The sequence below is a fragment of the Marmota flaviventris genome, chromosome 5, assembly GCF_047511675.1.
Source record: "Marmota flaviventris isolate mMarFla1 chromosome 5, mMarFla1.hap1, whole genome shotgun sequence".
Taxonomy (NCBI): Eukaryota; Metazoa; Chordata; class Mammalia; order Rodentia; family Sciuridae; genus Marmota; species Marmota flaviventris.
In genome coordinates this window covers 97,314,507-97,338,968 of record NC_092502.1, presented here as the reverse complement: position 1 = coordinate 97,338,968, position 24,462 = coordinate 97,314,507, and positions in this window count along the sequence as shown.

Here is a 24,462-nt window from a genome sequence, read left to right as displayed (position 1 = left end):
AATGGAAAGATGAAGAATTTTTAGGACTCCTAAAAATACTTTCTTTTTTAGTTATAACAATCATCAAGAAATTACAGCCTGCTTATGATGTTTGCCAGAGTACCCAGAGACATATATCTATTAATAGAATTTTCTTTGAACAGGTTAATAAAACTACAAATTAACTTATTACTTTCTACTTTTTAAAAGTTGTCTAATTTAATAAGATACTAAAATATTTCTGCGGAATTTTGCTAATTATAGCATGATTTTCTATACACTTTTAAAATTAGTTTTTTATAATAATCGTTTAAAAATATCTGTGATTAAATCAGGAGTGTTTTTTGTTAATTTGATTTCACCAAGAAAAACTATAAATTCTGAAGTTAAGTCACTCATTCTGTTATATCATTTAGTTAAAAGGAAGATTTAAGTTAGAAACCTGTTCTACTATCTGGTGATTCTTCAATAATAAGACATTTTAAAATTTATTTTATTTTACTTATTGTGGTACTGGGGACTGACGGGGCACCTAACCACTGAACCACATACTAAGTCCATTTTTTTTTTAATTTTTATTGTTGGTTGTTCAAAACATTACATAGTTCTTGATATATCATATTTCACACTTTGATTCAAGTGGGTTATGAACTCCCATTTTTACCCCATATACAGATTGCAGAATCACATCCGTTACACATCCATTGATTTACATATTGCCATACTAGTTTCTGTTGTATTCTGCTGCCTTTCCTATCCTCTACTATCCCCCCTCCCCTCCCCTCCCCTAAGTCCATTTTTTATATTTTATTTAGAGACAGGTCTCATTAAGTTGCTTTCAGGCCTTGCTAAGTTTATGAGGCTGGTTTTGAACTCATCATTCTCCTGTGTCAGCTTCCCTCCGAGCCACTGAGATAACAGGCACGTGTTACCACACCTGGCATGTTTCTTCTTATTTTTTTACATTGCTAAGTATAGTGGCTGTTTTAATGCTCAAAGTAAAATCATACAATATAACATTTTAGGGGACAAAAAGAAACCAAAATGTTGCTGTAATTAGAAAGGAATGATACCTATAAAGTATGGATCATGAAACATAGCTTCTAAATACAACCAGAAGAAAGACATAACAACCATGAATTTAAATGCAAATATAAAACTTTCAGGCTGACTTTTCACCTTCTATGTAAGTATTAAGTAAAGGATTCTTAATACTAATAATCAAATATATATTCATTAGGAAATTTTATCTATGCATGAAAACTCAATAAACAGGGGGCTAGCAAGAAGCTATTAATTATAAACAGAATAAATATTGTTGTTTTCTGGAAAAATATAAATAAGTCTTATAAATAATAACTATTATATTTCTTAAATACAAATGTAAAAGATATAATTCACTTAGAAGATAGTTCCATGGATTGAACAGTGTTCCTTTAAAATTCAAGATGGTGCTAAGGATGGAATAGTGTTCATTTGAAGTGCTAGACCCCAAGTGACTGTACTTGGAGAGAAAAACTTCATAAAGGTAATGAGGTTAAATAAGATCTTAAGGATGTGAATCCACTGGGACTGTTTGTTCTTATAAGACACTAAACAATGAGACACTAAGTGTGCACTTTGGCAGAGAAAAGGCCATAAGAGGAGGCACAAGAAGAAGACAGGACTCAATAAGCCAAGAACAGAGGCCTCAGGAATAACCAAATATGCCAACAGTCTAATCTTAGACTTCCAGCTTCCATAATTATGATAAAATAAATGGGTGTTATTTAAGTCACCCATTCTATGATACTTTGTTATGACAGTCCTAGAAAACTAACAAAGATGGATTGGAGAAAATTGAATCATTTTATGGAAGAAAAACAGTGTGGTCATGCAATATACACCATAATAGTTTCTGTTTTCATTCCATGCAAAGTAGACAAATTAAATTAACTCTCAGGCTCTCAATAAAATACGTAATTTGCTTGTAAACATTAAAAAGCTAGTAATATTGTATAATTAAAATAAGTGCTCTGTAAAAAATATTCCAGCCTTAGGGCACCCTTTTGCCTATTGATATAGGCTATTGCTGCAATGGTACTTGTTAGGAGGTGAATTGTTTGGTACTTTGTCAGCCTCCAAAGAGTAGAAGGGTATGGATTGTTTTGTTCTTGGTGCGTGTCCTGTCAATTTGGATAGAAACTACAAAAATATACAGTCTATAAGTTTGTTTTCAGAATGTTGAAGATCATGAATTTAAAGTTATGAATTAAAGACAGAATAAGAAATTATATTCTGAAATATTGCAAAAAATTCTGAAACATCTTGACATATTTACTAAAATTAAGAATCTGTTGGCGTGCTGGAGTTGTGGCCCAGCCATAGAGTGCTTGCCTAGCATGTACGAGGCCCTGGGTTCAATCCTGAACACCACATAAAAATAAATAAATAAAATAAAGGTATTGTGTCTAACTACAACTAAAAAATAAATATTTTTTAAAAAGAATCTGTTGGCTAGTTTTAGGAACATATTAGGTAGACATAAATAGAAAATTAGTAAACTGAATGGATCAGAACTTAAACATATCATTAGTAAATTAAATAAGGCAGATAAAAACATCCAGAGCAAAACTGAGGAAGATAAATAAATTTTTAAAATAGAAAACTATAAACTAATTATAAGATATGAGAATGCTAAAAAAGAAAAATACAATGAAGAATCAGTTGGTAAAAAAATAGATCAAATATTAGAAAAAATACAAAAAGAGAATTTGTCAGATCTAATAAAAATCAATAAATCCTACATATTCTTAGATTAGAAAATATCATTAAGACATTTCACACATAATTGCTTAATAGTGAAATGCTCAAAAATAGAAAAAAAGAAAAAATCTTAAAAGAGAGTGAAAAAAATACTAAAATGTAGAAATAGAATTGGCAAGAAAAATAATGAAAATTAAAAAAAAACAAATGAATAACATCCTCCAATACTGAAATAAAATATATTCCCACTTAGAAATTTGTGACATGTAAATATAAAATGAAATGTTTCAGTTAAATAAAAACGGAGATATATCATAACTAGCATACACTTACTAAAGACTAAATGAAGTCCTAAGAAGGGCTATTTAGTAAGAAATTAGAAGTTAAGAAATGCAAGAGGAAATGGAAAGCAAAATTCTGATATATATATATATATATATATATATATATATATATATATATATATATATATGTATGTATAAATTACTACTTTATTTTGTTGGAATTATACACATATGCTCATATACATAAAAACACATAGAAGAAGTAATGAGAGAAATAAGATATATGCACTAAAATTTTTAAAGACCTTTGCAATGTTATAAAGAAAATAAATATGTTGCTAATAATTAAAATAAGATGTTTTAAGAAAGACTGCTATAATTTGCAACATAAACATTAAAAATAATGAGTTTATAATACCAATTAATTTAGATATAAGAGGAACTAATGAAATTCTAAAAATATTTAGTTTCCAAAGAAGAAACAGTATATTTTAAGCAGAACCAAAGCCAGCTTTTCAAAAAATCATAGAAATAGAACAAAATGTATCAATAAAATATTAAATGTAAACTAGCAAAATCTGTGTTTTAAGTCCTAGATTTCAAACATGATGAAAAAAAAAAGAGAGAGAGAGAAATCCCAACTAGCTTCTGTATATAAGTAAACTCCCAAAACTTAAGGCCATAAAAGAGGTTAGTTTCTTATGCTGCCATAACAAAAGTACCTCACCCTTGGTTTAACACAATAGAAAATTAGTTTCTCACAGTCCTGAGGTTAGAAGTCTAAAATCAAGATGTCAGCAGAGTTCTGCTCTCTTTGAAAGCATCAAGGGAGCATCCTGCTTTGCTTCTTCCTAATATCTAGTGGTTATGATACATAGTGCTCCTTTTTTTATCAACTCAGCACTAGAATGTCTTCCTCTTTTTGTCATATGACATTCATTCTGTTTATCTGTCTGTCTCGATGTTTCCCTTCTTATACATAAGTCATGTGACAATTAGATTTCATATCATCCCTTCATAACCTTATCTTAATTTTATCACAATCTCAAAGATATTATTTCCAAATAAAGTCACATTTATAGATTAAGGGGACATATAAATTTGGGGTAGACCTTATTCTACTCAGTACAATCCCCCCCACACACACTACACAAAAGCCCATATTTTTTCCACATGCAGATCTCATTCCAATTTTCCCCAAAGTCTTATCTTATTCCAACATTAACTCTAAACCCAAAATCTCAGTATTGTCTATTAAAGGTAAAATTAGTAGAACTCAGAGAAAGGTAAATATACACAAAAATATATCAGAATTCAGAAGTAGAAAGAACAAATAACAATGATAGGGCTTTTTAAAACTAATAAAATTAATAAATATCTAGCAGTAGTAAAGTAAAAGAGAAATAGAAATTATTGAAATAAGGCATAAAATTGGGAATATCACTAGAGATATTAAAGATATCAGTATGCTAACTCAGCAATATTATAAACACTTTTATATAAGAAGATAACAATTTACCAAGATTAAGATACTGAGGGATACAAGATGGCAAGCCAGAGGGAGGCAGCATTCTGTGTCGCTCTTTGACCTGGGACTCAGATATTGAAAATACTGCTACTCTGATAGCGATATTCCTGCACCCACACAGGAATCATGGCCATTGTGTCCCTGCAGGGATCCAGACCTGAGCATCAGAATAGGTCTCCCAATAACTCCCTCATGCAGGACTACCGGGTGTTCAAGACCATTGGCATCAGCACCTGTGCAGAACCTTGGGCCACCCATTCAAGCACAAATCCCAGATGCTGCTCCTGTGCAGGACACCTGGCAGCTACCCATGCACAGGTACTCCAGCCACCACTCCTATGGACTCTCATCTACCAATGTGGGGCTCCCTGAGTGCCTCCATACTGGGACTCTGCTGCAACAGAGATATTCCCCTATAAGCAGTAGCCTGCCTGCACCTGGGAACTTCGCACAGGCTCTGAAGACAGTAGACAGCCACACACTACATGTCACAGAGCTGTCACTGAACACATCATCCAATGCCATTGCCTGGCTCTCTCCACCAGAACCAACCCAACACCCCATCACTGAAAGCAGGGGCCTCCATCTTGGGTCACATTCATCATCATCTTTAATGGGGGCAATTCCCCGTATGGAACTGAGGCTGGTTAGGTACCCAGCTTCTACCCCCCCCCCTTCCCTAGTATTGGCTAAAGTTGCACAGTGAGTGCCAACACAAAACAGCTCTTAGTGGCAGGTGCTCAATGTGTCCAAAGCGTCACACACAAGATACCCAGAGAGAAAGGCCCCTTATTAGGATGTAGTAAGGGAGAAGGTGAGTGTGATACAGTTTAGAAACAAACATAGAGACCAGGAACTGGGAGGACTTCAGGTGAGGTGAGACCAGGTGTTCACATCATAAGACCATGCCCAAAAAGAGATCCTTGAGGTGCAGTCTCCATTTGGGGACTGGCAGGCTCCACACCTCACTTCCAGGTGTCCTCTATCCAGGACCAACCCTCCCACCCTGGTTACCTTCATTATCCTGAAGGCAGAGATACCAGGTAACAACAGATGACTCCACCTATTGGATGAGAAGAGAAACAGGAAAGATACTGATCTCCAACAAAATAATCCTTGTTTCTTCCATCAAGATTTTTTTCTTCTCCCTCTCTATCTCCTGCCCTCACATCCCCAAAATATGTGAAACCAAGTACTTTGCATGAATTAGGATTTTGAGGACTGGGTTGTTTAATTAGTATATTATAGTTGTGTTGTATATTCTTTTTCTTTCTTTCATTTTTCCTGCAATTTTTACTATTTTAATTTTTTTCTTAATATATATGTTTGTTTGTTTTATCTACTCTACTATCTTCCCACTTAGTTGTCTATCTAAAATAACTTCCTCTCTATTCTCCTGATATTAACCTTCTTTTTTGGATTTATCTTTTATACTTTCTAAGGTATAATAACTTTATATCCCCACCTCCCACCTCTTCAGCATATTATTCTACACTTCACCATGGTTCTTTGTCCACCATCACAAACTATAAACACTTTACAAACCTACTGATTATATTATAGATAATAATTGAATTCACCATTTCTGTACATTGTGATAAAACTATAAATGTCTTAATAGCAACTATTTGGTTTTAGGTTGTATATTATTTATATTGGGATCTATTAACATTGTCCTTCCCCTCAAAGAAGACATATTAGACCTCTACAGGGGCATTATAAGCCTATAGGGTAAAAACGATAACACCTCAGATCCAAAATTCTAGAATGAAGACACAAGAACAATATGAAAAAAAACAAAGGAAGAAAGTGCCCCAAACAAACCAAGATACCACATTATTGGAATCCATGGCCAATACAGCAGAATAAATGACAGAGAAGGATTTCAGGCTGTACATAATTAAAATGCTCTGTGAATTAAAATATGATTTAAGAGAGAAAATATAGGCAGCAAAACATCATTTCAACAAAGAGCTACATAAACAAATAGAGGCAGCAGAAGATTATTTCAACAGGGAGACAGAGGTTCTAAAACAGAACAAAACGAAACACCAAACAGAAATCCTTGAAATAAAAGAAACAATAAACCTGATTAAAAGTTCAATTGATAGCATCAATAACAGATTAGACCATTGGAATACAGGACCTCAGACAATGAAGACAAAATATATAATCTTGAAAACAATGTAGACCACACAGTAAAAATAGTAAGAAATCATGAGCAGAACATTCAAGAAATATGGGATAGCATATTTCTTGAATAAATATAGCATATTTCTTTAAAAAGACCAAATTTAAAAGTTTTTGGGATAGAGGAAGGAAAAGAGTTCCAAACCAAAGAAATGAACACTCTAGTCAGTGAAATAATATGAGAAAAAAATTTCAAACTTAAAGAATAAATTGAAAAACCAAATTTAAGAGGCTTACAGGACACCAAATGTACAAAATGACAACAGACCTACAGAAAGGCACATTATAATGAAAATGCCTAACATACAGATAAGGAGAGAATATTAAAAGCCACAAGAGAAAGGAATCAGATTATGTATAGAGGGAAAACAATTAGGTTATGTGCAAACCCTGAAAACTAGAAGATCCCGGATCAACATATATCAAGCTCTGAAAGCAAATGGATGCCAACTAAGAATCTAGTATCCAGCAAAATTAAGCTTTAGATTTGATGATGAAATAAAAACTTACCATGATAAAAAAAAAAAAAGTTACAAGAATTTACAGCTAGCAAACCTGCACTATAGAACATCCTTCACAAAATATTCTATGAAGATGAAATGAGAAAGAACAATAAAAATCAGCAGACGAAGATATTACACTAAAGGAAAAAACTAATCAAAGAAGAAACTGAGTCATATTGAATAACCAAAATAAACAAAAATGGCTGGGTGCCGCCCCTGACCTGCATGGGCAGCTGAATTTAAGATCGCTCGTGTGAATTTGCAGGGACACCATATAAAATACAGACACACTTTATCTTTAAACAAGCTTCAGGACGGCTTATCCGCTTTCTGCTTCAGACTCCCTAAAAGGGAAAGCAAGAGAAGTGGCTGGTGAGAGAGAGAGAGAGAGAGAGAGGGAGAGAGAGAGAGAGAGCGAGCATATTAGAAAGTGGGCTTTTATTGAGGGGACTCTTGTTCTTAGAAAGTTCTATCCAAAAAAGACCAAAAGGGGCTGGGCTACAAGGGACACTTGAGTGTAACTCAACCCTCATGAGTAATGCCTACACCTGAGATGTGCTTTGCTATGCCAGCTGGAACAACAACCAAGTCACCATAAATGTAGAGATTGGTCAGTCTCTTGCTTCAGGACTGGAAAGCATGGGTCATTCAGAGTGGCTCCCCAGAGCTGGGAATATAAATCATTACTCCGTAATAACCATGAATGTTAATGGCCTAAACTCACCAATCAAAAAACATAGGCTAGCAGATTGGATAAAACAAAACAAAACAAAACAAACAAATAATCAAACAAACAAACAAAACCAACAATATGCTACCTGCAGGAACTCATCTCATAGGAAAAGATATACATAGACTGAAGGTGATAGGTTGAGAAAAAAAAAAAAAAAAGAAAATCATACCACTCACATGGACTGCAGAAACAATCAGGGGTTTCCATCCTCATATCAAATAAAGTAGACTTCAAGCCAGGGGTAATCAAAAGGGATAAAGAAGGACATTTCATACTGGTCAAGGGAACCATACACCAACAAGACATAACAATTTTCAATATATATGCCCCCCAAAATGGAGCAGCTATGTTCATCAAACAAATTCTTCTCAAGTTCAAGAATCAAATTGACCACAACACAGTAATTTTGAGTGACTTTAAAACACCTCTTTCACCACTGGATAGATTTTCTAAACAAATGCTGAAAAAAGAAACTATAGAACTCAATAATACAATCAATAACTTAGAGTAAACTGACATATACACAATATTTCATCCTTCAATGAGTGAATGGATCTTTCTTTAAAATAGACCATATATTATCACAAAGTAGTGATTACCAAATAGAAAAATGTGGAGATACTACCCTGCATTTTATTAGATCAAAATGGAATTAAATTAGAAATCAAAGATAAAATAAAAACTACTCCAACACCAGGAGACTAAAAAATATGCTATTGAGTGAGCAATGGGTTGCAAAAGACATAAAGATTTAAAAATTCTTAGAAGTAAACAAAAACAATGATAAAACATATTGAAATCTCTGGGACACTCTGAAGGCAGTTCTAAGAGGAAAGTTCATTTCATGGAGTTCATTCCTTAAAAGAAGAAAAAGTCAACAAATAAATGACTACCATCACAAAGCCTTAGACAAATAAAAACAAATCAACATTAAAAGCAGTAGAAGACAGAAAATAATTAAAATCATAGCTGCAATCAAAGAAATTGAAAAAAGTGACAAAACAAAAAGTGGATTCTTTGAAGAAATAAATAAAATTGACAAACCCTTAGCCATAGTGAAAAAGGAGAGAGAAAAGTAAAATTACTAACATAAGTGATGAAAAGGGAAATATCATAACAAACACTACAGAAATATAAAAGATAATTAGAAATTATTTTGAAAAGTTGTACTCCAATAAAATATAAAATATTGGAGGCACTGACAAATTTCTAGAGTCAGATGATTTGCCCAAATTGAATCAGGATGATATACATGATTTAAACAAATCAATTTCAAGTGACAAAATAGCATATGCCATCAAATTCTACCAAACAAGAAAAGCCAAGGACCTGATGGATACACAGCCTCACACGTACAAGGTGGGTGCTCTACCACTGAGCTATAGCCCCAGCCAGTAATACTTTATGTTTATAGAATAAAAGGGAGACATCACATGAATCTGTTTAAAACATCTGAAATAAAAAAATGAACAAATGTTATTACCTGTTATACAAAGAACTTTCTGCAAACTAATGTTTAACAAAAATACTTCTACCTGAGAAACAAAACCCACAAAAGATCCATTGGCATTCACCTTTCAGTATCTTTCATTTCTTTATTATATGTGTACACTATTTGTCTTGGTCTCACCAGACTGATTAATTAATTCTTCTGTGTCTAAATTTTCCATCTACAAGAAAATATGGTTGAAGCAGCAGGGATCTGGTGGCACCTTTGTGCCAGTCAGTATGGTAGGGACTGGAGTATAAGATTTACTAATATTCAGTGTGCTCACAAATTCTGAGGAGTAGAATATCTGATAAGAAAATAAAACCCATCTCAATGGCACTGAAATCTGAAGTAGATGGTTATGGACCAAAATCTTTCTCCAAGGAGAATCATAAAAGTTTTGCAATGATCAGAAAAGGTTTTCTTCAGAGGATGGTGTGTTTGGAATAATAAAAGTCTAATTAAAAATCAATGCCCTTATTCTATTATTTCTTTTACTTGACTTGACATAGATAACAACCTTCCTTTTTTTCCCAAAGCAGTCTTAATTGTAAGCATTATGATGAGGACAATTTTCCCCTCCTTGATAATGCCTATGAAAACCGGCTATTTTAAGATTAATAATTTATTAATTATTAATTGATATTAATTGGTTAATAATTTATTTCACCAAACCTACAAGCTTCAGAATAGCAGGAAGCTGGCTATATGTAACTAGAATCAGTAAAACAGAATGTACTTATTATTTATTTATAATACTCCTATGCAGGCATTCTCTCAAGGTGGTCATTTCTTCCCAATGCTATTTGAAAAGATATTTCATTTTTATTAATATTGTAACTCACTTTATAGGAATATTACAAAAATTAAGGGGTTACATTTACCTTCATGTAGAACAGGCAAAAATGAGCATTTTATAAGACAATATTTAAATAAATTTAATTAGGGAAAAATGAAAATTAAAAGATCAATTTCTATTTTGGCAGAGAGCTTTAAACTCCCTTGTCTATTAGTTCAAGAGATCAGAGGAAAAGGATCTGCAGAAAGCAGCTGTTCTGGAAATATTAATTAAATTTCCAGCTTTTGAAAATTATTTTCTGTGAGTTCCATCTAAGATATATATATATATATATATATATATATATATATATATATATATATAGAGAGAGAGAGAGAGAGAGAGAGAGAGAGAGAGATTTTTTTTTAAATTACAACTAGAACAAATACAAATAAGAACATATTGGTATAAGAAATACATCTAGAACCCTGGTGTTTCATATCTTTTTATTCCACCTTTTAATTTATTCATGAATTTTTTAATTGAAAGTAAAATTTAATACATTTATGGTACACAATGATGTTTAGATTTTTGTATTTATTTCTGTTAAATGAATTTTTTTTCTTTCACAAACATTTTTATTTTCCTATTCCTCAGTTTCATATACCACTCTTGCTTTCTGTATCTATGTAGAATTCTATAGTATTTACTTTTCCTTTTCGTGGTTTGGAGTTACCAATGAGTATATATTAAAAAAAAAAAAGATGCCTTTATTTTAGATTAACTACTAATGTAATGAAATTCTCACTTTTATTCTAAATTCCTCACCATTAATGTATTCCAATGCTCTGATTTATAATAGACTAATAGAAAAAGATATACTTTGACTTTGTATTTATGTTCTAGATAATATGAACAGTAGTTTCAGGAAGAATTTCAACATTCAATATTCTTGGAGAATGATTTTGCTCAAATTATTTGCTGTCTTCGCTTCTCTTCCTCCCTAGTTCCTTCCTTTCTCCTTTCCCCTCCTTCCCTTTCCCCTCCCTTTCTTCCCATTCTCCTTGTCCTTCTTCCTTTTCATTTCTTATTCTTAGTAGTTTATTAACCCCATACATTTTTTAAATGAAATAAAAATTTTACCCATTAAATAGAATAAGAAAACAATGCTAAGTGGCATAAATTTCCTGACTTACTTCAGATCTCTGGTTCATTCTCATGGACTCTCTGGTCCTAATTCTTTAAGATATGCATGGGTAGCCTTAAATGTGCTAATTCTGAACTGCATGTATTTGGACTTGGATGTACTAAGAACACTATCTCAGTTGCTAGGGATTTTGTTAGAATGGAAGCTCTGAGGTTTTTAGCTTATTCATGAAGATTCATCTGAAATACTTGGTTCCCTCCATCTGTGGCCAGCATCTTGGAAAACAGCTCCCTGACTTCATACACAGTCCCTTCCCATCTAGAAAAGTGAGGTCAGATTTTCCTAGACCCACATTCTGAGTAGCTTCATTAGTTGTCTTAAGCATGCTTTATTTTTTTTCTTAGATCTCACAGAGTGTTCATGGGAATAATGAAGAGAGTGGAGCTAATGATTTAGTCTTAATTATTTTATCAGGCTCAAAGAAATACATAAATATGAAGATTTGGCAAGATTGTACAGAAACACAGATAATTGACCATAAATACATTTAGAGCCAAAAATATTAATTGTTCAAACCCTTCACATTAGATTTTCTATTGATTTTATTTTACAAGAAAAAGAAACCACAACAATATATTCAAGATAAAAAATGTTTACAATACATACATAGTCAAACATCCACCTCAACTTTCTAATTCTAACCCAGGTTCCATGTGTATGCCTTTTGATCAGGCTAAGAGATTCTTTGCAATTAATCTTTCATCTAGTAACTGAACACACAATTTGAGTGACTATTTTGTGGCAAGTTATTGAAAATTAATTAAATAATCAAACAAATAAAAATAAATATGTTCATTTACTAACAAAGGAAATAGACATGTGTACATGGAAAAAGTACAGTTAATTGGTACCTTGAAACAAAGTGAATGACAGTATAAGCAGAGCAAACTTAAGGAAAGAAACTGAGGCATGCAAATGCATTTCTTACACAGGAAAACTACAAACTTTGTGGCAATTAGAACACAGAAGAATCTTCAATTGAAGCCTGAAAGTACATTTTGCCTCCAGATTATAGAAATTCTTGAGTGTGATATAAAGGAGTTTGGATTGGAAAGCGTGTCAAGGTTTTGCAAGGGGAGTAATATGATCAAATATAAATTCTGGAAAGAAAACCATGGCTGTCTTATATAACATGATCTAGAGTAAGTAGAAACTAATGCAGAGAGAGTAGCTCTTCAAGTTCAGATGAGAGACAACTAAAACTCATACAAGGAAATAACAATATTTAACAGTAAAATGCTTGGATTCTTCATGCAAGCCTGAGAAGAATGAAAGGAGAGAAAAAGGAAGAGTTCATAAAGAATGTGGAGTTAGAATGGGGTTTAAGCAGACTGGAAAATGTTAGGAAATCCAGAAGTTAGGATGAAAATTAGATAGAGGAATAGGTAAAGAGAGAATAGAAATCATAATCCATAACTTCCTATTATCAAAAAATATTTTCAGCTGGGTATGGTGGTGCATGCCTGTAAGCCCAGAGGCTTGGGAGACTGAGACAAGAGGATTGCAAGTTCAAAGCCAGCCTCAGCAAAAGTGAGATGCTAAGTAATTCAGTGGGACCCTGTCTCTAAATAAAATACAAAATAGGGCTGGGGATGTGGCTCAGTGATTGAGTGCCCTTGAGTTCAATCCCTGGTATCACTCCCCCCACAAAAAAAAAAAAAAAAAAAAAAATTCAGAAATATATCTTCTAAAACAAATACTCCTAATGGCTTGCAACTTGTAATCACTTCAGCACAACACTCACTGTTAAAAATGTGATCTTTTAGAGAAAGCATGCAACATTGTCTGTAGAAGCTTTAATGTCTAATAACTAAATTGTTTATCTGAATTCAGGCATTCTTTTTCTGACCATACCTATTAGGCATTGCTGTAAAATTTGTTTCGTTATTAGCTCAGGGTCTCTAGTAAGCACTTTTGCTTTTTAAAAGAGTGAGTATCTCAGACCATTATGCTATAAGTAATTGGGATATCAGTGTACCCTTATTTTTATTCATGGAGATTTACATTCAATTTCCATTAACCTTAATAGAAAGCCATTACCTAACAGGCAAGGATGATTGGTAATTCAGAATAATTCAAAACAGAGTTACTCCATTCAATATTTTCTGTTATAAATGTCAACAACTTCCATTTAAAACTAAGTATGCATTATGTTACCTACTCATAGCTAATTCTCCACATGGGCAAGACTATTCATTCTGTAGAAAATTAAATGTTTAAAAAAGCATCATTGTACTGCTGAACAATGTTAAGATATCATTTAAAAATGAAATTATTTTAATATTTAATTCTCCTAATTCTTAAGAAATGCTTAAAAATCTGAAAAAATATTACTAATTTTCATCTTGATGACTGAATATGAATTTAAACAGCAAATTAAATATTATCATTACCTGTCCATGTAAAATTACATACCAAGCCTTGCTTCAAACATTATATTTCTAAAAATGTACCTACATTTTTATATCATTTATATCATACTGAAACACAGTGATCCTTCCATTACTCTAAGTTCCATATCCCTGGATTCAACAAAAGTTGGATCAGATATGTTTGTAAAAGAAAACTGCATCTGTAGTGACCAATATATAGAATATTTTTTTCCTCATCATTAAGACCTAAATAACACAGTATAACAAGAACTTAGTATCTTTTGCATTGTATAAGGTATGATAAGCAATCTAGGAATGACTTAAAGAACACAGGAGTACATGCACATAGGCTATATACAAATACTATGGTGTTTTAGGTAAAGAAATTAAACATTGACTGATTTTGCTATCCATGGAGAAGGAGGACAGAGAAAAAGTATTCCTGGAACTAATTCCATGCTGATACAGGGGAATCACTGGTTATGATATTGAGAACTAGAAAGAAATCTGAATTTCATTTGTTGGAGAAATATTACTTGATCACAAACATAAATTCACAACTGTTCATATGCAAATAGTTACACAAAAAGAAAAGTCACTATAATGCAATCATGATTAAATTCTACTCTAATGATTAAGTTTGTATATTTAATTAACATTTGTAGTTCTCTATTTTCATGCATTTTGGGCAGAATGACTTATTTCAGAATAATAGTCTATCTCATCTTTTATTTGCACTTTTCCATATGGCTAAATTAAAATGATATAAACAGAGTCCTGTATTCTTAGAAAGGTTTATCAAATCTTGATATAATGAATATCAAATTACATCTAGTTGAGTACAAGTGATCAAATTTCCAAATTTGAGAAAACCACTTTAATGGTATAATAGAAAAACATTCAATTACTTAGATTATTATTTCAATTATTTTCTAAGGACACACTCATGAAAAGTCAATGAATGGGCCTTATATTTAGCAGTGATTTTATTGGAAGTAATCTCAGCTTTGATAATCTTCATGGTCTTTAGATCAAAACTATGGTAGGTCTAAAAGGCAGAGAAACAGAAATGACAGAGTAATTGATGGGGTTTCTTGGCCAGTGTTTCTCAAACATCATGGACATTTAGCTCACTTGGGATTTTCTTTAATTGCAAATCTATTCTGTAGGTCTGGGTAGAGAATCTAAGACTGGCTTTCTATCAAACTCCCAGGTAATGATGGTATTATTGATCCAAGGTCCACACTTTGAGTAACATGTCCATTCCTCTTATTATTTCAAATAGAGAAATAAGCTTAGAGAATCTTCTTGGTCCCCAAATATAATGAAACTGATCATGGGCAGTGTTCAAACTGTATCACTCTATTTTTATTCCATTAGTGATTTGTGAATACTCTTTACTTTCTAAATACTGTTTATATCATTCTCTATGTGATAGTGTTTTTATTTTAAAGTAATTAAATTCAGAACTGACTTAATCACTACTAGCAAATTTCATACTAATTAAGTATAATATTAGTGGAGGGAGAACAGTATATTAGGCAGAACACTGAGACCCCTTAGGAGCAATGAGAATGTAAGCCTAAACTAGTGTTTGGAGAAACATTGGCCTGCTTTAATGATGTGATAGCTTATTTGTGCCTGTGATATGGTCGGTTTAACATGGAAGAACTGTATTGTGTCTAAATTTTTGTATGATGATCCAATTCAATTGGTACAAAAATTTCATTTGAGTCTAATCTTTAAACCTTTGTACAGATTTCCCTGTGTGAGTTCAGTCAGCCATGCCAAATCATTGCAAGAATGTTCCCGACTGGTATAGAGATTTTTTTAGCATATATAATGAAGTTACTTGTGACTTGGAGTCAGGTTACTGCTAGGTCTGCAAGCTTGCTTTAAACTAAAGTGAAAAAAGACAGATAGTTGATTTGTATTAATATAATCTCTAATTTGATTATGTTCCAATCTTCCCAAAAGCTTTTAAAATGTGTTTTGGAATGAAGTTTTATAATGATACATTGTCTTCCGCTAATAATAAATTCAGCACATTTTTAAAAGCCTACAGAAAAGTGTCAGCTTACAAAGTGGTATTGATATTATCAAGAGTAATGCAGCTCAAGGAAGAAACAAACAGTAAGATAAATAGAAATATAACTATCTTTTGAATGAATTCTTTCTTGAGGGAAATTTCCTCTGGTGTTTTTGTAGCTTTTAAGAAAAACAGCAAGTTGTCAGTCAAAAGTACTTGATGACCTATGGTACGTGGAACTGTTTGTCAAAAGTGTTCACTCACATACTGACAAGTCTGTAAGTAATGCTAACTATATTTCAGGGAAGGACATGGGTCATGGTAAATTCCTAAGTCATACATGTTCAGACATTGCCTGAGACAAAGAGGTACATTACTGAAAATAAGTAATCATGGAAACGAATTTCTCAACATCCATTCTATTTCCCCTTCTTGGTTCTTTTTAGTTAATTCAACTCTCTCAGTAATACAAAAGTTCTAGAGTTTTCTACTTGTTTTTCTTCATTCAAAATAAGAAAATTTATTGGTCTGTTCTCTTTTTCATCTTTCCAGCTTGATTGGAAGAGCAATATCATTCAATGCAATGATGATTCACACTTGTGTTTGTTTTCATCAATGACTGAGATAAAATGATAAAATATACAATTTTGATGAATACACAAAGTGCTACGTTTAAGGTGTGTGATATGTCACCCTTTAATTCATTCCACATACTTATACTACGTACTTGACATAGTCAAAACGCTGTGTTTTGCAGGACTGAAATTACAGTGGTAAATGATTTTAAAATTCCTTAAAAACAAGAAAATATCCCTGGGCTGGGGATGTGGCTCAAGCAGTAGCGCGCTCGCCTGGCATGCGTGTGGCACTGGGTTCAATCCTCAGCACCACATAAAAATAAAATAAAGATGTTGTGTCCACCAAAAACTAAAAATAAATATTAAAAAATCTCTCTCTAAAAAAAAAGAAAGAAAATATTCCTAACTGCAGAAATTCCAAGCATATTGAAAATCCAATGGGTAATACTGCATATTTTAATTTAAAATGTTTCATATACTCATAAATTACAAAATATAATTGACTATAACTTATTTCTGAAAGTAGAACTATATTTATGAAAAAATAAAGATGGAGTAATATGAGCCAGGTGTTTTCTTGTTTTATTTTATGCATTTTAGTTTAAAATTCTGTGTAGAAAAATGCAAGTGTGGAATTGATTCTGGGATTGGTTCTAAAATATAAAATTCCATCATATATTACTGTAACAAAATACCTGATCTTGAGTAAATTATATTGAGAGAGAGAGAGAGAGAGAGAGAGAGAGAGAGAGAGAGAGAGAGACTGACCTATTAAGCAAACTGTTTTGAAAGCTGAAAGACCAAACACCAAGGCAGTGTCTCTTGCTGGGCCCTCCTTGCATTTCATTCATGGCATGATAGCAAGGGCAATGTGATAGGGAAAAATGACATTGTGAGACAGGAAGCCACAGCACAAATCAGTGATCAGACTCTTTTATAAAATCACACTCTTAGGAGAATTAACTCATGACCACAAGTATCAAATCAATTGCTGTAGAAGGGAAGTTTCTTTAGTGATCGAGATTCTAACTTTTAAAAGTTTCATACCACTTTTAATCACTGCTACACTAAAGATTAAGCTCCCAACATGTGAATTGTCAAGGGAAACATTGAAACCACATGCAAAATGTAGCAAAAACTGAATTAAAGTTACTAATTTATGCAATCTGAAAACTGAACATTCAGTTATATGTCCAAATGAATCTATGGTAACTTAAAAATCAATCTATGATCAAGAGTTTTATAAGGACAGTTATCTCATAGAAAACAAAGACACTAAAAACATTCATCAGAGAAAATATAGCCTCTTCAACAAATGGTGCAAACTGGAAATCCATATGTGGCAAAATAAAATTAAACGCCTATCTCCCACCCTGCACAAAACTCAAAGTAGATCAAAGACAGGTACTACAGCAGAGACCCTGAGCCCTTGAAGAAGAAAAATAGGCCTAAATCTTCATCATGTAACTGACTTCCTTAATAAGATTCCTAAAGCACAAGAAGCAAAATAAAGAATCACTAAGTGGGATGGATTCAAACTAAAATGCTTTTTCTCAGCAAAGGAAACCATCAATAACATGTAGAGAGAGTATATAGAATGGGAGAAAATCTTTACCACATGCATATCAGATAGAGCATTATTCTCCAAGATATTAGTGCTCAGAATTCAACAAACTCAACACTAAAAAAAATAACTCAATCAATAAATTGGCTAAGTAACTGAACTGATACTTCACAGAAGAAGAAATACAATTGATCAACAAATATATGAAAAAATGTTCAGTAACTCTAGCAATTAGAGAAATGCAAATTAAAACTATACTGAGTTCCCAACTCACTCCAGTCAGATTGGCAATTATCAAGATTAGAAGCAACAATAAATTTTGGTGAGGACTATCAGAAAAGGATGCACTCATACATTGCCAGTGGGACTGCAAATTAGTTCAACCATTATGGAAAGCAGTATGGAGATTCCTCAGAAAACTTGGAATGGGAACACCATTTGACCCAGCTATCCTACTCTTTGATATATACTCAAAGGCCTTAAAAATCAGCATACTACAGTGATACAGCCACATCAATGTTTATAGCAGCTCAATTCACAATAGCCAAACTATGGAACCTAGATGTTCTTTAACAGATGAATGGATAAAGAAAATGTTTCATAGATACATAATGGAATATTACTCAGCCTTAAAGAAGAATGAAACTATGGCATTTGCAGTGTAAAGGATGGAGCTGAGAATATCATGCTAAGTGAAATAAGCCAATCCCCCAAACAAAAGCTGAATGTTTTCTCTGATATGCAGATGCTAATTCATAATGCGGGGAATCTAGGGGAAAATAGAGATACTTTGGATTGTCAGAGGGAAGAGAATGGAGGGAAGGGTATATATGGGTAGGAAGGAAAGTAGAATGAATTGAACATTATTAAAATATATACATATATATGATTGCAGGACCAGTATGATTCTATACCATGTACAATCAGAAGAATGGGAATTTATACTCCATTTATATACTATGTGTCAAAATACATTCTACTGTTATGTATAACTTATTAGAACAAATAAAATAATAATAAAAAAAGGAAAAAAAATACTCAGAACTAATACTACAAACACATCACTGCAAATACATGCACACACATGCTCTAACACACACAAATGCATACATAAAAATACTGGTGGTTTTATATTTTTTTAATTTTATTTCCCTAGACTCACAGCTGGAAAAATGATAAAAAACATTTTAGAACTGAAAGAGAAGAACATTTAAAGAACTTAACAGTAGATAACAAACTACCCCACAGCACAATTTGGCCCTTGAAGCCATTGGCAACATTTCTAAACATCTAATAATTACACAGTTGAACCTCTTTTTAGAGTTCAACGTGGAGTTAAAACTCACCTCAGGGCTTGCTAAAAACTTATGCTTAGTCAAATCTTAACTTTTGTTGCATGGCTAGGAGAAACACTGTTTTATTGAACTCCATAATCTGCATCTCAGCTACAAAATTCCTCACATTGGTTTGCCTTACTAAGAGCTAAATTTTTGTACTTCTCTTATCTGTCTAGCATTTGTTTTTCCTCCAATTTTTCAAAGTCACTTCATCAATATTTATTTGCTTTCTAGTTATGAAAATTATATTAACTTGATATCTTCCAAACTTTTTTTATTCGTGAGTTAATTCAGAAAACATTATCTAAACATAATTGGCCAGTATTTTGCTCCCATCATGTATGTTATCTCTCTTTGAAAGATTTCAGGAGTTTATCCAAAATTAATTTTCTACAATATCTTTGTGTGTATGATTCATAAGTCTGTATTGTTTGGAGATAAAACCTGCCTTTAAAAGAAAATGTAAGGAATAAAGGTTTCTTTGATTTTCCATTTTTGTCTATCTGCTGTCTGGGACTGCAAGTTAGCTTCATTTAGAAGGCTGAGTTGAACTTCTTTTAATTCTACAGAATGGTCTTACTGATAATTATATCAAAAGTTAAATTTCAAATAGACATAATGTTCTTTTCCTTCTCTGTGTGACATGATTGTCAGAAACCGAGACAAATTCTTTATTTCCTCTTCTAGTTTATATCTTATAAAAATCCTTTTTCTTTGAATTCAATATGTAATTCTTCCCTTCTGTTTCTCAATAATTGTTCATTATCCAAGTGAATATCAGTTAGTCTGTCATAAGATAATTTATCACAGTTTAGTCAGAATTTAATCAGGATAGTATTAAATTAATATTCTTGCTCTTAAAAGCAAAAAATAATTGGGAGGAAAGTTCTCAATATATATTTTTTAATGAACTTCTCCACATTTACCATGAAAAAATAATATTGCCTTATCAATTTTTTCTAACAGATGGACTAATTGAAATTTATTGCCCATATGATACACATGAATGACTTCAGTCTAAAGCCTTAATAACTGTGTGGCTCAGACATTTTGTTGTTTTATTAGAATAATAATAATATTTGCAGCATATAATTATTTTGGAGATTATAGGATATATATATATATACAGAAAATACTGGATTAGTCCAAGTCATTTATTATTTTTAATAACATAAATAATATAATAGAAACAAATATAATGATTAAAGTGTTTTTTGTAACATGGGTTGTTCAGTTAATTCTTTGGGTAAGCTAAGATAGCTAGCAGCAGCAAAGATCAGAAATAGTCATCATTTCATCTGTTTAAAGAGGAAGTAAAATCAGCACATGGAGTTCAGGCAGGAACTGAATTTGAGTGATATGGAGTTGATAACAAAATGTCACAGGAGAATGAGAGATTCATGAGACAGATGTAAATTGTTCTTTTCTACATCTGCACAGATTGCAAGAGTGGGAATGAGAGAATCATCAAAAACTGAAAAAAAAAATACAAAACCAAATGTGCATTCAGCAATACCAAACTCTATTTCACCATGAAGACAGATCAAATGCTTAGCATGGTTCAATTGAGGAGGTACAACAGAGCACATCATAATTTTTCTTCTAAAATAACACCATAAACAGGACTAACATCATATTAAAAATCCAATTTTACTCTATTTTTCATATATTTGTATCTAGTTATAGTCTTGAGATATTTACATTTTTTTACAAATTTATCCTTATTATTAAAGTTAGATCTTGCATATTTTTACCACATATGCTCAGATTCTGACTTCAGATTTTTAATTAACCCATTGTTTTAAGAGAATAAAAACAACTGTGTATTTTAAATACTTACCACAAACCAGTATCTGAATTTGTAAAGTGTATCACTTCATTTAGTTATTACTGCTGTACAGTAGAATTCTAATGAGAAGTGAAGACAAAGGTAATTTGCTCTAGAGTTCATGTTCTTGGGTAGCCTGACTCTGATGTAAAAAGAAAAACAATGAAATGGAAGCTTCTTCAGGTTAAACAAAAAGGAATTAAAACATTATTGGAGAATGTTTTCTGAAAGGATTCGAGTAATTTATGAAACAGCTTATTCATTCATCAATGCCCCCCTAGTATGTTTTTACTCTATTACATGTATTTATATAATCAATATATTGAACCAAAGTAGATCTATGAGTATTTGGAAGTGAGAACTGCCTCCAGGCCCTTCTGTGCTCCCACTGTGCTAAGGTATCATATTCCATCCAAACATCCAAATATCCAAACATCCTCCCCCTAGGATGGACATGGTTGAAAATGAGTAAAATCAATGACTTCAGATAGAACATAGAAGCAAGCAAGGAAAAGCAGGGGGAGTTGCATTGCCTTGCAATGTGCTATTCAAGGTGGATAAATGTGGCATGTCATGCTCAGCAGCACTACTGTGATGAGGACATATTGCAGTGATAAGGCTCCCTCTCTTCCAATTATTCACAGTCACTTTCTTCCTGAATGCTAATGCATTCGAAAGAAGAACTTTCCCCCAAGTGGTAAATTTTTCCCTGGGATTAACTAAGAGAAATGATGAAATAATAAATTCAATTGCTTCTCAAAGTCAATTGTTTTCTCTTACTTCAGAAGGAAAGCTCAATAAATCAAATCAGTTCTTCATCTTTCAGAACTATCTTACTTAGATCAATGAATACTAAAATATAGACATAAATATAGAATGGTTATTTTGTCTGATACAAAGAAGAGATGAACATTATGTTTTATACCAAAATTGCCAAATTCAGTCTGCTATTTTAGTCCTTTTCATCTGAATTCCAAGATTAAATTATGGCAAACCTAATTTCAATGTGATTATTATGCAAAAATATTTAAATACCAAAGAGTATCATTTAAAGTATTACTTTTTAGAAAGAGCAATGTTTGATTTAGTTTTATTTAGCATCTCTTAAGTCTCTTTTTCTATTCTATTTTCTTAAATACCTTGAAGTCAAAGGGGTATATTTTCATAGACAGCATACATAAGGATATAATTAACCACTGTAGAAAGAAAACTAGTGACAAAATAAATTATGTTTCTACTGTTGCATAATTTACATTAAATAAGAGTACTTTTTCTGGAAAAAAATATAACAACATGAAAAAAGAAAAAAAAAACATAATAAAATAATATTATAAACTTATATTAATTATATTTATATTAATTCACTATATATACACATATGTGTATACACACATATTAATTCACTACATATATAAACATATATACACACACATATAAAACATAATAAAATAATATTATAAACTTATATTAATTATATATATATATACATATGCTTATTAAATTCACTATATATACATATGTGTGTATGTATATATACATATATATATATAGTGAATTAATAAGCCAAATTCTTTTGAAAATATATTTTTTTTACTTGTGATATTCTTAGTTTATAAAGCTGTCAAAATGTTTAAATAGTTGCAAAGAGAATTCAACAGTTATGGAGAATAACTTACAGCTAAATTACATCCTATAGACACCCCACTTGTGTACCTCTGTGGAGCTCCAAGAAATAATATGGATGGTAAAATCAATCTTTGATGAACTGGCAGCTGGAATGGAGATTTAATGTGACTCTTTTTGTTTTGTTTGTTTCTTTTATATTTCTGTCAGTTGCTGAGCATCTGTGTTCCAATATAATTAAAAGCAATACAAATGGATTTGAGAAAGCTGGGTAAATAAAAATGTGCCAGGTAATGAAATCACGAAGATCAAATATTTTCATATTCAAAAGAAAAAACTTCATTTTAGATTATCTCATTCATATACTACACAGACACAGAAAAGAAATAAAATTTTGAATATAGCCTTTGTTAGCAAGGCTGCTATTTCAAAGTCCTATTGTAAGGTTAATTGAATAATACAGAAAAATAAGATTTGATATTATAGTCTATGTGAAAATAAGTGCTATCTGTTATGAACCCTTCTAGCAGATTTGACCAGAGTTAGTTTGGAGGTCTCCAAATGCTTTTATCTATCAGCAAGACACAATATTTCAGGTAAGTCACAAGCAGTAGAGAAAACTGGACATCCAACTATTAAAAGTCTTACATGGGTAAAATGTAAGAAGCACATATTAAGAAACACCTACTACCCACGTTAAGAGCTGATTTAAAACAATCAGTGAGAAAAAGAGCCTTTAAAATCAGTGCCAGTTCAGAAAGATCATTTAGATCTGCATGAAAATAGAACTTATATTTCACCTTGATGTCAGCAATATATTATACAGTACAGTTTCCATTAAGAAGTCACAAAAGGTATTTTCTCACAATACATTCATTGCTTTTTTAAATTTATTTTTTGTTTTAATTAGTTATTCTTGTTAAATGTATACATTTAATTAGTACTATATATCAAATCATAGTTTATCTAGGCACTATAATTTTTGCATTATTATTTTTAATCTTTGTCCTGATCACTGGATCTTCCTCTAAAGTGTAACAGCAGTTACATTCTGCATCTGTTTCCTAGTATGCAGAAGGCTTTATGCCCCCAGAATAATAATTTTATGACATGTTAAGGAAATATATCTTTTATGAATTAATTTATATATTTTAAATTTTTCATATATTTGCATTCATAAAATAATATGTATCTGCTTGAAGAAATATGCCAGAAAAGCTGTGCACATCTTAAGTTACACATTACAAATTAGAGAAAGGCTCTGATGTATTTTATATAATTTAAATTTTTAGGATCAGAATAGTACAAAAGATATAGATAGTATTTTTGTTCAGAATAGTACATAATTTCATAATTTAAGACTGCCTAAGACAAAAATAGGTAAAGAACAGAATAGGAAATGGAGAATCAGTTATTTTTAAAAATTAAAAAAAAAAATATTTCAGTTTTCCTGTCCAAGATGTAAAGATTTTAAAAAGCATCATTTCTGTTGTCAAAAGAAGAAAAAGGGCGAACACACCAAAAACAAATAGACAAAAAACTTTTCTTAGATGAATCAGATAATTGAAGTAACAGGACAAACTGCTGTCCTGAACAATGGAAAGAACTGAGGATTGTTGCAAGAATCAGAATTTACCAGTAAAAAAACTGAGGAGCAGAATCCCACCAATGAAGGTCAATATTGGTACGAACACT